The sequence below is a fragment of the Acinonyx jubatus genome, chromosome B4 (genome assembly GCF_027475565.1).
Source record: "Acinonyx jubatus isolate Ajub_Pintada_27869175 chromosome B4, VMU_Ajub_asm_v1.0, whole genome shotgun sequence".
Lineage (NCBI taxonomy): Eukaryota > Metazoa > Chordata > Mammalia > Carnivora > Felidae > Acinonyx > Acinonyx jubatus.
The window spans coordinates 53828340-53844179 of record NC_069387.1 but is presented as its reverse complement, the minus strand read 5'-3'; the positions used below and the strand labels follow the sequence as shown (position 1 = coordinate 53844179).

The 15840-nt window shown below is 47.0% G+C and overlaps 2 protein-coding genes across 3 annotated transcripts in view; both read left to right on the top strand.

The window, feature by feature from the left end:
* Positions 1–15840, top strand: part of LOC128316363 (cationic amino acid transporter 3-like) — a 293114-nt gene that overhangs the window by 13410 nt on the left and 263864 nt on the right. The window lies entirely within an intron of this gene.
* LOC106977155 (cationic amino acid transporter 3-like) overlaps positions 1990–15840 on the top strand; it is a 156419-nt gene continuing 142568 nt past the window's right edge. For both annotated transcript variants that reach the window (XM_053225971.1, XM_053225970.1), the window contains exon 1: positions 1990–2499. The gene's annotated coding sequence lies outside the window, so the exon portion shown is untranslated. The remainder of the gene's footprint in view (positions 2500–15840) is intronic.

Here is a 15840-nt window from a genome sequence, read left to right as displayed (position 1 = left end):
GTTATGTTGTGGGTGATTAGGAGCAGACTGCAGATCTATATGGGGTGAATAAGGTAGGTCTTGCTATTAACGTGCTATTACACCAAATGTGGGGAAGGGAGCAACTACTTGGTTATCTGGGGTAAAGGTGGTGCAGTTATAGGGGACAGCAAGTATGAAGACCCTGAGGTAGAGTCTTGCCTGGCATTTTAGGAAGTCAGAATGGTTAGGAGACCAGTGGCTAGAGAATGATGAGTGGGAAGACAGAGAAACAGAGGCTGAGAGGTAGCTGGGTCAGTGACCAATACTGTAGGACTTTGTAGGCCATTGTAAATGCGAACTTTGGCTTCTACTCTGAATCAAAAGGAAACCAGTGGATTTCCACCAGCAGTGCAAAAGAGATCCAGCAATTGCACTACTAGGTATTTATCCAAGGGATACAGGTATGCTGTTTCAAAGGGACATATGCACCCCAATGTTTATAGCAGCACTATCAACAATAGCCAAAGTATGGAAAGAGCCCAAATGTCCATTGATGTATGAATGGATAAAGAAGATGTGGTATATATATGTACAATGGAGTATTACTTGGCAATCAAAAATAATGAAATCTTGCCATTTGCAACTACGTGGATGAAACTAGAGGGTATTAAGCTAAGCAAAATTAGACAGTCAGAGAAAGACAAATATCATATGACTTCACTCATATGAGGACTTTATGACACAGAACAGTTGAACATAAGGTAAGGGAAGGAAAAATAATATAAAAACAGGGAGGGGGACAAAAACTCTTAAATATGGAGAACAAACAGAGGGTTTCTGGAGGGGTTGTGGGAGGGGGAAAGGGCTAAATGGGTAAGGGGCATTAAGGAATCTACTTCTGAAATCACTGTTGCACTGTATGCTAACTAGAATGTAAGTTAAAAAATATTAAGTAATTAAAAAAAGGAAACCAGTGGAAGGTTTTGAGCAGAGGAATGACATGACATTTTTAACAGATATATGTGTGTAGCCTTGACAAATATGCAGCATATTTTGGCTGTTTTAAAAATGTACATAAATAGCATTGTGTTATACCCCTCATCTTGCTTTTGTTTTTCCTCCCTAATATTGTTCGTGAGATCTACCCAAGTTGCTTTCTATAAATCTGCTGTATTATTTCTGGCTGCTGTGTAATATTTCACTGTGCACATACAACACATTTTACTTATATATGCCTCTAATAACAGATCCTGGTCTAGCTTCTGACTTCTTCCCACCACAAACAGTCCTGTAATGAACATACTCATATGGGCCTCCTTATGGACTAAGGAGAGAGTTTCCTTGGGGTGTTTACCTCAGAGAGGGATTGTGGGCTGAGAGGGTGTGTGCATTCTTAATTCCACTAAGACTGTGCTTCAGGATGGTGGTCCCAGTTACACTTCCACCAGGAGTGCATGATAGTTTGTTTGTATCTTATCAAATTCTTATGTTAATCCAGTAAGGGAAGTCAGGTAAGGTTCCTTGTAGATGAGGAAACTGAGGCTTAGAGAGATTAAGCAAATAACCCTGTTTATATAGTCAAGTGAAATAGCCAGGGATGTGGGTGCCTGATAGGGCACAGCACTACCAGGCACAGAAGGACACATACACAATGGCTCATGACATCCTTCTCCCCTCCCCATCTCCAATCCCTGTGGTCCTGCCTTCATCACTTCCAAAATCCTGCTAGGATTTGGGGTGGTGGGATGGGTATGCTTACTGGGACCTTGGAGCAAATGATCAGACAATTGCTCCTTATGCCTTGGAAGGGCCTGTGAGTGTCTGTGTGTGTGTGTGTGCGTGCGTGTGTGTGTGTGTGTGTGTTGTCCCTGCTTCAATCCTTCCCCAATCCCACCACCCTGTCCACCCACCCCTGCCCTCTTTGAGGCTGACTCTTACTCCCTCACTGAGCACTGCCTCTAACCCTGGGTTCCTCTCTTTGCCTCAATCCCACATCTGTTCCACAGGGTATCTCCCTCCTTCCTGCTTTTTGTCCTTTTGCCTGGACTTTATCTTTCCTCCCCATGTAACCGCTATTGCTCCCTCCCTGATGCCCTGGACCTATAGCCCTGTTCCTCAGCATCATAGCATTTCTGCTCTGTCTACACAGGCCTCCCCCTGCATTTCTTCCTTCTGCCCTCCCTTGCTCTGTCCCAGGCAGCTGCCACCTCCCATTTCCTGTCTAGGCCCTCTGTCTGTTTCTGCCTGGGTTATTTTTCAGACTGACCCTTCTCTAGGTGGGTTTTGGGTGTGGTTGCTGATCTTCCAACCCCCTTCCATGGGGGCCTTTCTGGCCCCTCCAGAGTTCCACTTTGGCCTGTTTCCTTCTCCCCCTTCCTGTTGTGAAGCTGCAGCCATTGCCTCTGGCTCCCAGTCTCTGCCAGGACTCTCCTGGTTGTGTGGGGCAGTGGTGAAGCAGGAGGTCTTGGACTGAGCTGGAATCCCAGCCCTGTTCCTCTCCATGTAGCCTCTTCACCTGGACTCACTCACATGTAAACGGTAAGAAATAATTGCAGGGGCTGCAGGGAATAATTCATGGGACTGTAGTAAGAATTAGCACTGTGGTAAGGGCACATAGTATGCTGTCAATGCATAATAGCTTTTATTTGCCTTTCCTCATTCTGCTTCCCTGTCTCCTTAGGCTGGAGTCCAGAAAAATGCTTAGAAGAGAGAAGAACCAAAGTAATAGATAGTATAAGCCAAAACCAATTGAATATCAGGAATTCCATATGATTCAGCCTAATAAGTGCTCTAAGCTCTGAACGCAGGAAATGCTTGTGAGTGTGGACAAGAAGGGAGGATGGGAATGGGACTGAAACACAGAACACAGGAAACAATGTGAATTGTACCCTGAATAGAGCAAATCAAACCTAGGAGAATGGAGGTTGCCCAAATTCCAGCCTGCATTCATCGTGCGGTGGCAGGACTGGCTGCCCTCTGTCCCTTCAGTCATGGGCCTGTGTCTTCTGGGGCTGCAGAGGGTCTGGGAGTCCAGCTCCTGAAACACTCTCACCTCCATACAGGACCTGGACTCCTAGAGTTTCACATACACATTCTCTTCTCCCATCTGTGGATGTCAGGTGTGTATGCGCATGTGTGTGTGTGCGTGCACACACACACAGGTGCCCTGGGATCTCTAAAGGAAAGCACTGCCCCACTAGAGATGGATTCCCTCCAGTTGTCTGCTTCCCTGACACTACACCTCTCAGGCCAGTGTAGGCTCAGATGATGACCCTGCTTGGGTTTCTTAGTTCCCTCTTTCTCCAAGGGAGCAGAATCAGTGAGTCACACACTCTACCCTCTATGTGTGCTGGGCACACAGGGGAGACCCAGAGGAAGGAGCAGGGGCCCTGTCCTGCAAGAGCTCCTGGCAGCTGGTGAGATGAGGCTGAGACCTAACACAGGGAGGTACAGCATTCTGGGTGCTCTTTTTCAAATTTTTGTGAGATGAGTTGGTCAAGGGCAACTGGACAGGCTCCATGACTTAGATGATGGATGATGCAAAGGAGGGAAGATGGAGGAAAGCCCAGAAGTCTAGAAGGTGCCCTAGGAGATAAGTAGAACGATACTCATTTAGTTAGCAAGGAGCAGGAAAATGGAGAGGAGAGAGTCAGATAAGTCAGAGCTCTCAGTAAGTGCATAATGTTGGAGTAGGAAATCTGATTGCCTACTGAGGCAGAATTGTGTAGGTGTGCATGTGTGCATGTTGGGAAATGTGTGTTAGGGAGGCAGAAGTATGGAAGAAGCTGTGACTGCCCGAGAGAGGGTCAGGGAACTTGGGCTGAAATGACCTGGAGAGCTACCTCTCCAAGGGTGGGATGTGATGGCGTGGCAGTGGTGCTGGACATTTGGGGGCAGCAATGCAAAATGTGCCATGGTTGAAGCTTCACAGTGACCCTGGCCTGGGTGGACAAGTAGGCTGACTCTGTGCCCTGAGGTGACTTCATATGCTGTGAGGATGACTGAGCCTGGACTGCATAGGCTAGTGATCCATGGCTGGTGGGGAGACAGCTGCCAGGGCCTAGACAGGTGGGGAAGAGGCCCGTGGGGTCAGGAGACCAAAAGAGGGAGAGGGAGACAGGGATAGGTGTGGGGAAGGTAATGGGAAGACTGAAGGGTTTGGCAACGTTAACTTGACTATCCCCTTCACCCACCGTTTCCATGGCTTGAATTCTATGTTTTAAAGCTCACAGATCTTCGATCAATGATCTGGTTTGGACTTTCATCTTCAGAGGGTAAGGTGTGACTTCCCCACTTCCCAGATAAGGCCTAAACTTGACAATGCTCTCCTGGTCAGAACATGCTGAGAAGGGCCCCAGGAGGCAGGTCTTTTGCCCTCTGGGGAGTAACTTCTCCCTCACACAACAGGCCCCAAGCCTGGCTGCTTCCCAGGGCAGAACCTGCAGGAGGGGGCACCACAGTTCAGTCATTTGATTCTTTGCTCCTCCCTTACCAGCTCTGTGACTTGAGTCAAGTTACTTAACCTCTCTGTGTCTTAGTTTCATCATCTATAAAATAGTAGCACTGATACCTGCTCTGTAGCTTGTTATAGAGGATTAATTTTTTTGCATAAATGAAATTTATTCAAAAGAACTGTGTACAGTTGTAGTGATTTCTAGGATCGGATTCAGTGTGCTTCATAAAAGATGTGTGTCCATGGGGGAGAGATGGATAAAGGGTAGGAGTTGGAGAAGAAATGTAAGTATGCAGTTCATGATTTAATTACATGGAAGCCCTGAACATCCCGAACTTTATCAAACTTCTTTATCAACCTAAGCATCCATGTGAGTGGGATGGACCTGCTGGGTTTTCTCCCTGGTCAACTCTGCAGGACTTTTCTAGAAGGTTCCCTCTCTACCTTCCCTCCTGCTGCTTAGGAGACTCATTGGGCTTTAGCTATAACCAGACTTCTGGTCTCTGGGACCTTCAAATGTGGCTGGCAGGGAACAAGACTGAGAGAACAACTCCCCTTTAGATTGCTTGAGTTAAGGTTCTTAGGGTCTCCCCTGGCCCTGAGAGGAGCTGGGGGAGCTAGTCTTTGCAGAGCCCCAGGAAAGTCTGGGAAAAATACTGTCTTCACATACTTAGCTGGTTGCTTCTTTACTGTTCCCTGAAAACCTAGATTCAAGCATGTATACTGGCCTCAGTGTCTCTATTTCTTTAAAAAATTTTTTAATGTTTATTTATTTTGGAGAGAGACAGACACAGAGTATGAACAGGGGAGGGGAAGAGAGAAAGCGAGACAGAATCCAGAGCAGCCTCCAGGCTCTGAGCAAGCTGTCAGCGCAGAGCCTGACATGGGGCTCGAACTCACAAACTGCAAGATCATGACCTGAGCCGAAGTTGGATGCTTAACCAACTGAGCCACCCAGGTGCCCCTCAGTGTCTCTATTTCTGCCTTGTTTCTTCTTTTGGGAATTTCATATGTATATTTGTGGAGGCCCTATAGTGAAGAGCTGCTTGGAGGCTTCATTGTGACTGAAAAGAAGGTGTCTGCATGCTTGATCCCAAATTAATGGACAATCACTAGTATGTTATTTTGCTTATTCTTTGCGTGTTGCTTGTTTAGCTCCCAATGCAGACATAGTCCCTGTCCTTACCCTCTCCTCCCTCTTCTCCATGTGATCCCTAACCAGTCGGTCCCCAGCACTTTCCCCAGAGCTTATCAGCTTCCCTTGCCCACCAGCCTCTGTTTCTGCTTCTCCTTGGCCTCAAATCCCCTTTCCTCTGGTTATGATTGGCTGCATTAACTCTGAAATATGTAGGCCTGAGCTCAGGTGTCTTTTGAATGCAGGATTTTGGGAGAAAGGGGAGGAGAGGCAGTATTCATATCCATGTAGGGTCTCTGGGATCTGGGGTTTGCACTAAGAAAGAGCATGGGGCAGCTATGGCAATAGCTTCACAGAAAGAAGATGTACTTTCTGGGCACATCCACCACCTGGTAGCACCTGAGAGGAGACTGGGCTCAGCAGGGACCAGGTGAGATGGAAGAAGATCCTAAATGTATATCCTTCTCCCTGACCTGGAAACCTCTCCTGCTCCACACTTACCTCCTTCTCTCTCTCTTCCTCCCCCCTGCCCCACCCTGCTCCCCTGTCTTTACCTCCTTCACCTTCATCTCTGTCAAGCAGATCTGTCTGTCTGTGGGTCTGTTTGTCTCTCTGACTGCAAGTACTTTGTTGTCTCTGATTTTCTGGGACTGAGTCTGCCCTCAGCTCTTCCTTCTGGCTGTCTCCCTCCCTACTTCCCTCCCTCAGTCTCTGAGGGTCTCTTTTCCCATCACATCTTTGTGAGTTTCATCCTGTGTGCCTTTTAATTTCTCCTCACACATCTCCTCCCATATGTCTCCTTTTGCTGCCTCTCCATCCCTGTTCCTTCTCTTGTCCTCCCTTCCATCTCTCTTCCTTGCTTCTCTTATCTCTGTCTCTTCCAGTCTCTTCCCCTGCCTCTGACTCCGCCCCTGCCTCCTCACCTCTTCCCTTCTCCCACCCCTCAAGTTTCAGACACTTCATGTGAAATCACCTGGATGGGCTCCACCTTCCAGGTCTCCACACTCTGTCCCCTCCTCCAGGAGAGACGTATGTCCCCTAACTCTGTATCCTCTGATTCCCCCAACCCTCACAGTCTTGGTCACTTATTTTCCTTTCTTCTTCTTTTTTTTTTTAACTTAAAATGTTGTAATAGGCTCTGTACAAAAGGAGGGAGTGAAAGGTGGGGAACATGCAGGGTACACAATAACACAATGACATGGCAGGGCCACAGCTTCTGTCCTGTGGGAGGGGTATGAGAAGAAAGGGCCATGGCTGGAGCTGGGGAGCAAGAGGGATGGGGAGTCTGTAGCTGTATCCCTCTACTTCCAGGAAGCATCTATAGTTCCTGGGTCTTTCCCAGTTTACTCTGTAGCCTACAATTCTGTATCTTGTCCTGCCTCTGGCCCTAGTGCTCCTTCTTTTGCTCCCCCTGACTTTATTTACCCTGATAGTTATTCTAGTATAATGATGTTTAGGTCCTGACCCAAACAACCCCATCTTATGAAGGTACTACCTTTGCATTCCCTGCTTTTGCTCCTTTTCCAGTCTCACATTTTCTGTCTCTGGGACAGAACCTTGAATCTCCTCCTTCCTCTCTTCCCTCCCCCTGAAAAATATAAGTACTAACTCCCCAGGGAGAGGCAGCACACAGTAGTGGGAGTAGAAGGGGAAGAGTAGGGACCATCAAGGAGAAGGTCACACATCCCTCAAAGGGCAGAGCAGGGGGAAGGTATGGGGAGGAGGGGAGTGAGGATAGTGGTCACTCCTGTCCTCCACCACCCCTGCCCACTGTCCTGGGGACTTCAACACAACTGAGGGGGCAGGTGTGTGTGGGGTCAGGTATGATAGGGAGGAGAGAGGAGCAGGAGAGACAAATAAAAACCTAGGAAAATTCCCCTAAGGAAGATCTCTTTCTCCTTTCCTTCTGGAGTCTCTTTGGTTGGTGGAGGAAGAGAGAGGAGGCGGTGGGAAGAGAGAGGGGAGGAGGAGATGATTCCAAGGGACTTTCCTTCACTTTCCTATCCCTGCCTCCAAATGGTAGCTCACCAGGGATGGGAAGGAAGTTCTGAGAGCAAGGGCGCCCTCTTGGGCTGACAGGGAGCCCCCAGCTGGGGAGAGGTGTGCCACCACCATCCTCACTGCTGCCCTAGGACAGACCTCACCAGTACCGTGGTTGCATACCTCACAGACATGGTGAGAGTCCTGGCAGTGCACCTTCTTGTGGGACGAAATAGAAGCTGAGTTCAACATCTTACCATGCACGACATGGCACCTTCTTCTCGAGTGGCACTGTGTGCGTCTGCAGTGGATCCTTTGGGCAAAAGCTGCCTCACGTGGGCCACATGTAAAGGGTCATCTGTGGAAGGCACTTGTGGGACATGACTGTTGAGATGATTCTGAGGAAGAAGCTTTCCCACAGTGGAAGAAGCTCTCCCTCCACAAGCTACAGGGCTTGTGCATTCTGCCGTCCTGTCCTGTAGCTTGTGTGCACATGGTAGCTCCTGTGGTCCTTGCACTTGCAGCACTGTTGACACTTGGACACGGGTAAGCCTCCTCGTCTGAAGCCACAGCTAGTCTATGCTCAGGTGGGAGACGTCGCAGGGGTCTTGCAAAGCAAATCACAGGCGTGCTTCTCCTGGATGCACTTTCCAGAGGCAGTCCTGGTCACCCTTGGCTCCCGTGGCTCCTGAGGCTCCTGTGGCTTCTCTGCCTCCAGCATCCACATCTCCCCCTCCCCCACCAGCTCTGCTCAGCTAGGGATGCTCAGGAGGCTAGGGGACCATGGTGGTGATAGGGTTTTGGAATGGTGGGAGTCTGGAGATCACGGCCAAGAAAGATTTTTGAGACATCTTTGGTGCAAAAGAGGTGATATTATTAAAGCACAGGGACAGGACCCCAGGGCAGAAAGAGCTGCCCTGGAAACATGAGGAGAGACTGATTATATACTTGGGAGTTGGGGGAGGTAAAGTCAAGGAAGTTTCCAAAGGAAATTTGATATGCTAAAGAAGACTCACAGGATACTGGAGGCCTGGCTATTGTCAAGCTAAAGTTCTTTTTCCCTTAGCAAAGCATTAACATTAAGACAGTAGGGAGTTCCTGGAGAAATGTTACACTCTGTCTGCCTCAAGTATTTGCCAATGGGCTGCAGGTTATAAGGAAATTTAATTTTATCTGTCATTTTCTTCTGCCTTTGTTTTCCATATCAGTGGGTATCTCCATAGCACCTGAGGTGACCTGGCCTGTCTTGACTCACATGTGGATGGTCTTGTGCCTTGAGGTTGTACCCATCCAGAACTCCTTGGCACAAGGGCACACATGTAGGACCCCTTGCTCTTTGTCTCCTCCCAGCAGGTGTGACCCGGGCTGCAGCAATCATCCAGGTAGGGGCTATGAAAGCAGTGGTTTGGCTGTGGCAATGGTGGTGGCAGAGACAAGACTGTGGCCTGGGTAGTGGGCAGAGATCCTGGTTGGGGCGGTGGGGTTGGAGCCTCTGTGTCCAATATGGAAATGGCGGTTAAACTAGGGCTCAGCAGCAAGGGCAGTAGTGGTGGGGGCAGAATCTTGGGCAACAGCAGGAAGCCAGAGCACGTCCACTTGGAGGGGTTTGGCCTGTGGGCTGTGGCCTGGCTGCAGCCCTTGTTGTGCCCTGGAATGGATTCTGGTAGCAGCCCTGAGAGGCAAAGAAGGGGGACTAGAGCTCAGTCCTAAGTTGCAGGGTATTCTGGGCAAGACCCTTTAGTGGGTGGAAGGAGATCATGAGGCCGCCCACCAGGGAAGTCCAGGCCCTACCAGGGAAGCAGGGGTGAGCAGCATGCTAGGGAATACAGGGAACATGGCCTCAGCCACTGAGGGGCTCCATGGGGCTCAGTGCGTTCCAGGGGTGCAAGCCCTACAGGGTCTAGGCTCTGGATGCCAACCCTGGCTTGTCAGCCTGGTCAAAGCATGGCCTTAAGGCCCCCAGGCTGTTTCAGGATCCCTGCTGGCCTATGGGAGGTAGGAAAGGAGGACACCTGGGCCAGGTTTTTCATTACCTGAGCTGGTATTTCCCTAGCCCCTCACCCTCTATCTAGCAGGTAGTGAATAGCACAGGGAGAAAGGGGAAGGATTGTTCCTGGGACCCGATACAAGGATAGACGGACTCTCCCCCTGCACCTGCCTTTCTTTCCCTCAAGCAGATGCACATCTGGGAAAAATCTCAGCTTGAGGCAAGGGAAGAGAGCCTAGGACTGTTGGAACAGATGCATATGAAACCCCCAGATGTCCTTACCCTACAGTTCTGTCCTGACAGCTATCTTTCCAATTCCTGCCTGCCTCCTTTGCCTATAGGAATTTTGGCTCTGTAGTCCTTTCTGGGCCACTCATCCACCACCCAGCATAGCACCTGGAACGAAAGAGGTGCTCAATTAGTGCCCTTGGTCCATGCCTACTGGAGAAGTGTTAGGGCAGGGTGATTTTTAGGTTTTCCTTCTTTAGAGGTTCTTCCTGACATCTTTCTGCTCAGAGTTCAGTGTTCTGTCTGAGTATAGTTAGTATAGACTCTCCCTATTAAGTATCTGCCACTACCCTTCTCTTCCCTCCCTCCACCTCCACCCCAGTCTTTAAGGAACCTAATGTAGGGTCTACAGGAATCTCAGCACTATCAAGAGATGGCAGTGATGTCCCTTTTCCTCGACACTGATGGTTTCTTGGGCCCATGAATTGTCCTCAGTCTCTGAGTGGGCCCCACCTTCTGCTTATCTGAGAGGTCTTGCTTCTCTTTGAAGATTAACATTCTGGGAAGGAGGAGGTACCTTCCTTTGGTCACTGTTTCAGGGTCTTGGAAGCTTTATGTGTTGAATGTCTAGAGAATAAAAGTCTCTAGGCAGGGACTATATCTTTTTTTTTTACTTCCTCAGCACAATGCTCAATGGGTATTCAGTTAGAATATGCAATGGACATTGAGTGACTATCAGGAAATACCTTGTGGTGAAGCTTTAGTGAGTTCCCTTTTAGTTTTATTTTTGTAGTGAAGAGAAACAGGAATGAGGGGGCGGTGATGAATGATGCTGGTAGAGGAAACTAAAAGGAGATTCTGGAAGAGGTTGTGGGCAGGAGGTGCTTCTATCCTTGATGAAAGGGCAGCTGAGTGGGCTATTTAACTGGATCTGGGACTGGCCTCCAAATCACTACAAACTGGGCTCCACCTGGCTCCCCATGCTCTTCTCCTGAAAACCAGGACCTCCTCCATACTCAAGACCCTGGAAAGCTTGTTTACTTCTAAGTTCACATCTTGCTGCCACAAAGCCTTCAACAAAATTCCATTTAAGCATTCAGTCCACCTCCTCACACAGACAGGGCCCTACTAGTCTTCCATTGCCCAGTTCCAGCTTTCCTCCAGGATTCTGGCTAATCCACTTCCTTCACCCTTTCCCACTCTTCCCATAAGCCCTGCTTCCAGACACCTCAGCCTCATGATGGCCCCACCTCCTAAGGGTCCTGCCTCCTAGGGCCCCTTCTTTAAAAGGGAAACAGGAATGAGGGGGTGGTGATGGATGATGCTGGTAGAGGAAACTAAAAGGAGATTCTGGAAGAGGTTGTGGGCAGGAGGTGCTTCTATCCTTGATGAAAGGGCAGCTGAGTGGGCTATTTAACTGGATCTGGGACTGGCCTCCAAATCTTTAAAAAAAAAGTTTTTTTAATGTTTATTTATTTTTTAGAGACAGAGCATAGGTGGGGGAGGAACAGAGAGAGAGGAAGACACAGAATCCAAAGCAGGCTGCAGGCTCTGAGCTGTCAGCACAGAGCCTGACGTGGGGCTTGAACCCATGAACCATGAGATCATGACCTGAGCCAAAGTTGGACACTTAACTGACTGAGCCACCCAAGTGCCCTTCCCAGGGCCCCTTCTAAGCTCCACTCCAAGTCCTGACTGCTTGGCTAAGCTATCTTCCCTCTCCTGGGTTTGACTTGTACTTCCTTTTCAGGTCATTCTCCTCTGAGATGGGAAAAGCCCCTGTGTAAGTGATTTCTCCTGTTTATAGAGTTGGTCAGAAAACACAGACAGAGTCAGAGACGATGAAGGCTGGGCTTGGAGTGCTTCTGTCTTTCAAGCCATGTGAGGTTTGAGCAGAAGGTATTTCATGGCACTAGAGGTCTGTGGATTGGGGCGGGCAGGCCAGAGGCCTTGTGAGTTTCAGAAGGGCAGAGAGGTTTGCTGGGTCAGAGTGGTTTGGAGGCCTACACTCTGTTCTCCAGACCAGAAAGGTTCTCTGCTCTGCTAAGGAAAATATGAATTAGGGGAGGTTATTCCTTGGCACTTCTCCCCCAGAGTCCTTCCCAACTCTTTGCCCTGCACTCCTCCCTGGCCTTCTTTCCTGCCCTGGTGCAAAATTTGCTTTTTAAATCTTTGTCTTTCCCACAGGCCCCAGCACATCATATGCTTAGACCTATTCTTTTAATGAAGAATCTTCCACCTGGCTCTGCTGCCTCCTTCATGTTTTGCCACACTTTCTCATTGGAGATTCTGAAAGACTCTGTATCATATCTTCTTAGGGAGGACATTGGTTTGTGTGGACTTCTCAGAACAGCAGGTCCAGTTTGATAAAGTCTAGTGGTCCACTATAACCATGATGATTTGATGGGCTTCTTCCTCCATGCTCAAAGACCTAGATATCTATATTTATAGCTGCTGAGGGTATCTCCCTGCTTTCCTTTTCTAATTTTAAAAAGCTGTGGTGGGGATTGATTACAGACCAGGAAAAGCTGTAGGAGGAAAGATTACCAAGTTCTCCTGGGGTGTAGCTGCCCAGTGGTCTTGAAAACACTTCAGGAAATTTTTGTCTGAGGTCCCAAGTATATTTTAAATCAGCCAGTGCTAAATAAACCTTGAAACTTGATGGCTTTGTTCATTCTCTTGGAATCTATCAGTTTTATGTACATGATAGGCATATTCATTGACCAAAAAAGGCTTGGAGGAGAAGCTTGAAATAGGACTGGCTTCCTGGGTCTTCAAGAGGCAGTTTGCTGTTATGGCAAAACTCTTCAACTTATTTTAATTTTAATTTATTGAAACTCTTTGCCACTCTTTAATTTTGAAGGCCCTTGGAGTTTAAATTGTCCTTCCCGCTCCCCCACTCCCTACAACCATCTACACAGTGAGCAGTGCCACAACACCAGAAGCCCAGACAACACTTATCCATGCAAGACACCTACTTTATTGATTATGTGTGGCAAATGTGTATTTCTACATTATCTTTCTTGTTCCCTCAAGCAGTTCTGGGGTAACGTCTCTCCATTTCCAGTTGATAGGTATTATGTGCTTCCAGAAGACAGATTCATTTTAACTTTAGTTTAAGCAAAATCTTGTGGAAAGGGCAATTTCTTTCACCAAGTATATTCCAAATTGATAAATATGATTTTTGGATTATATTCTTTTGTTTTATCTTCATCCCTTTTTTCTTTTATTGTCACAGAAAGCACAAAGCAGAGTGGGAATAAGAAAGAACTAGGGAAGAGGGACAAAGAGTGTCCTTGAATGTGATATCAGAGGTTCTTTGTTGTAGATATGCTCCCTGCTCTGGGGTGAGGCAGATGGGTCTTGGTGAAGTCATATCAATCAATATTTGGGTAAGAACTCAGGACTTTGAGTCCTGACACAACTTTCATATGGCTTTGTTGATCTGGTGTCTTTCCTACCACAAAACAAAACAAAACAAAACAAAACAAAACAAATGAACTTTCCAAGGGAGATGGTGAGGATGTGGAAGAGATACCTGACTCTGAGAGGAACCAAACACTGGTGAGAGAGGACAGAGAAAATAATCACATGGGAAGACAGAAGGACATATTTAAAGATATGAAGTAAGATAAGCAGATAGTTGGCCCTTCCCAAGCCACCTTTTGTGCGGTGTATTATTGAGGCTATATATTGGGAGGAAGTACATGGAAAAAGAAACCATGGATTCTGACCAGTCACAATTGCTTGTCTAAAAATGGAAACAGCGGGGGTGCCTGGGTGGCTCAGTGGTTAAGCGCCCAACTTTTGATTTCAGCTCAGGTCATGATCTGACAGTATGTGGGTTTGAACCCCTCATTGGACTCTGTGCTGACAGCACAGAGTCTGCTTGGCATTGTGTCTCCTCTCTCTGCCTCTCCCCTGCTGGCTCTCTCTATCACTCTCTCAAAATAAATAAATAAACATTAAATAAAATAAAAATGGAGACAGGATATAGTGTTCGGTGGGACCACCGGATGGATTTCTAGATTCTGCTGAGAAGGAAAGGAAGGATTTGGAGGAAAAAACCAAAGCCGTTTAGCAAGGCTTCTTGAAAATGAGTTTGGATCAGTGCTCATTGTAGAACAAAGCCCATCCTACATTATAATCGTAGTATGGAAACTAAGGTGGACTGCACTTGGTCTTAGCCAAAAGGCCGAGAACAGATAAACTAAGGTGGACTGGCAGATGGGTTTCCTTCTGCTGCTTTCTCCTGATGACTTTTATTAGGTGTTCTATGTTGACATGGTTGGGGGTTGAGAAACGGGGAATACAGATTCACACAGGGAAGTAGAGAAGAAGTTGATTTTCACTGTTGAAATCAGTGTATCACATCACTTTCTTATCTCTTATTGGCACACCCTTCCAGGCTTTTCCCAGCTCTGTTTCCAATTCCTGTTTGGAAAATCTAATTCTGATTCTTCCTGGTGTTCATCTATTTTCTGAAGACCTCTAGAAAAAGAATATGAGGCTTTTCTGATTTCTCAAGTTAATCATCTTGTTTTGATGTGATAGAAATGTTAAGAATTTCCAAAACTGGATTCTGACTGAAACTAAGCTTGTGTCATATCATGAATGAGGAATGTAGCATTTAGTTCTGTCTTCTTTGCAGTTATCCCAGAGGGACTAAGAAAGGCCACCTTGTTCAAGACCATCCCAGAATCATTCTAGATAATATGGAGTCTATACAGCCTCTGGAGAAGCTCTGGCTATTGGATTGTTTACCCACATAATGGCGCAATGATACTTGTGTGGTGTGTGCACATAGCAGGGATCCAATAGGTTTTATGGGAAGGAAGCAAAAATATTTTGTTCTACATATACATAGATTCTGCTCTACATTTGTGTGGATGGATTTTGTCTACATATAGTTGATCTGGCTTGTGTTAGCCTGTATATGAATGTGTTTCATTGATGTGGAATTCAGCCTTTTCCAGGCTGAGATGGGATGTGAGAGGTGCAGTGCTGGGGGTTGTAGGTTAGGTAGGTGAGTTGGATGATGTGGCTGTGTTTCCTCTTGGCCTAATGAGCAGACAGTTTGGGACCTGCCACGCCTTCAAGTTCAAGTCTTGGTTGCACCTAGAAATATTTACTTGCAGAATTCGAGTTTCTAGCCTCACTGAGAGAACATGAAGCAGGTTTTACCCTGAATAGTTTTTTTTGTTTGTTTTTATTTTTAGAAAGGGAGACAAAGGCTTCTTCCAGTACAAAGTAAGACCACAGGTAGGAGGATGCCTGGTAAATGATCCATTTGGTGAGGTTGTTCTCAGAAGACTCCTGGGAGGTAAGTTTGGATATTTGTTTTCTTTAGTATGAGCTGAATTTGGTTACTTCAGATTTCTTTCCAACCATCAGGGAAACTATCTGACCTTTTTTCTCTTTCCCCAGGGGAGAAGTCACACATTTATTACTACTGCAATGGTTTCTCTCTTCTTTCCTATCCTTTTTTTTTTTTAAATGTTTGTTTGCTTGTTTGTTTATTTAAATATAATTTATTGTCAACTTAGCTAACATACAGTATGTACAGTGTGCTTTTGGTTTTGGGGGTAGATTCCCATGATTCATCGCTTACATACAACACCCAGTGCTCATCCCAACAAGTGCCCCCCTCAATGCCCATCACCCATTTTCCTCTCTCTCCTGCCACCCACCCCCTCCCATCAACCCTCAGTTTGTTCTCTGTATTTAGAGTCTCTTATGATTTGCCTCCCTCCCTCTCTGTGGGTAATTATTTTTTTCCCCTGCCCTTCCCCCATGGTCTTCTGTTAAGTTTCTTAAGTTCCACATATGAGTGAAAACATATGATATCTGTCTTTCTCTGACTGACTTATTTCAATTAGCATAATATCCTCCAGTTCCATCCACATGGCCACCAATGGCAGGATTTCATTGTTTCTCACTGCCAAGTAGTATTCAATAGTGTATATAAACCACATCTTCTTTATCCATTCATCAGTTGATGGACATTTAGGCTCCTCCCATTTGGCTATTGTTGAAAGTGCTGCTGTAAACATTGGGGTACATGTGCCCCTATGAATCAGCACTCCTGTATCTTTG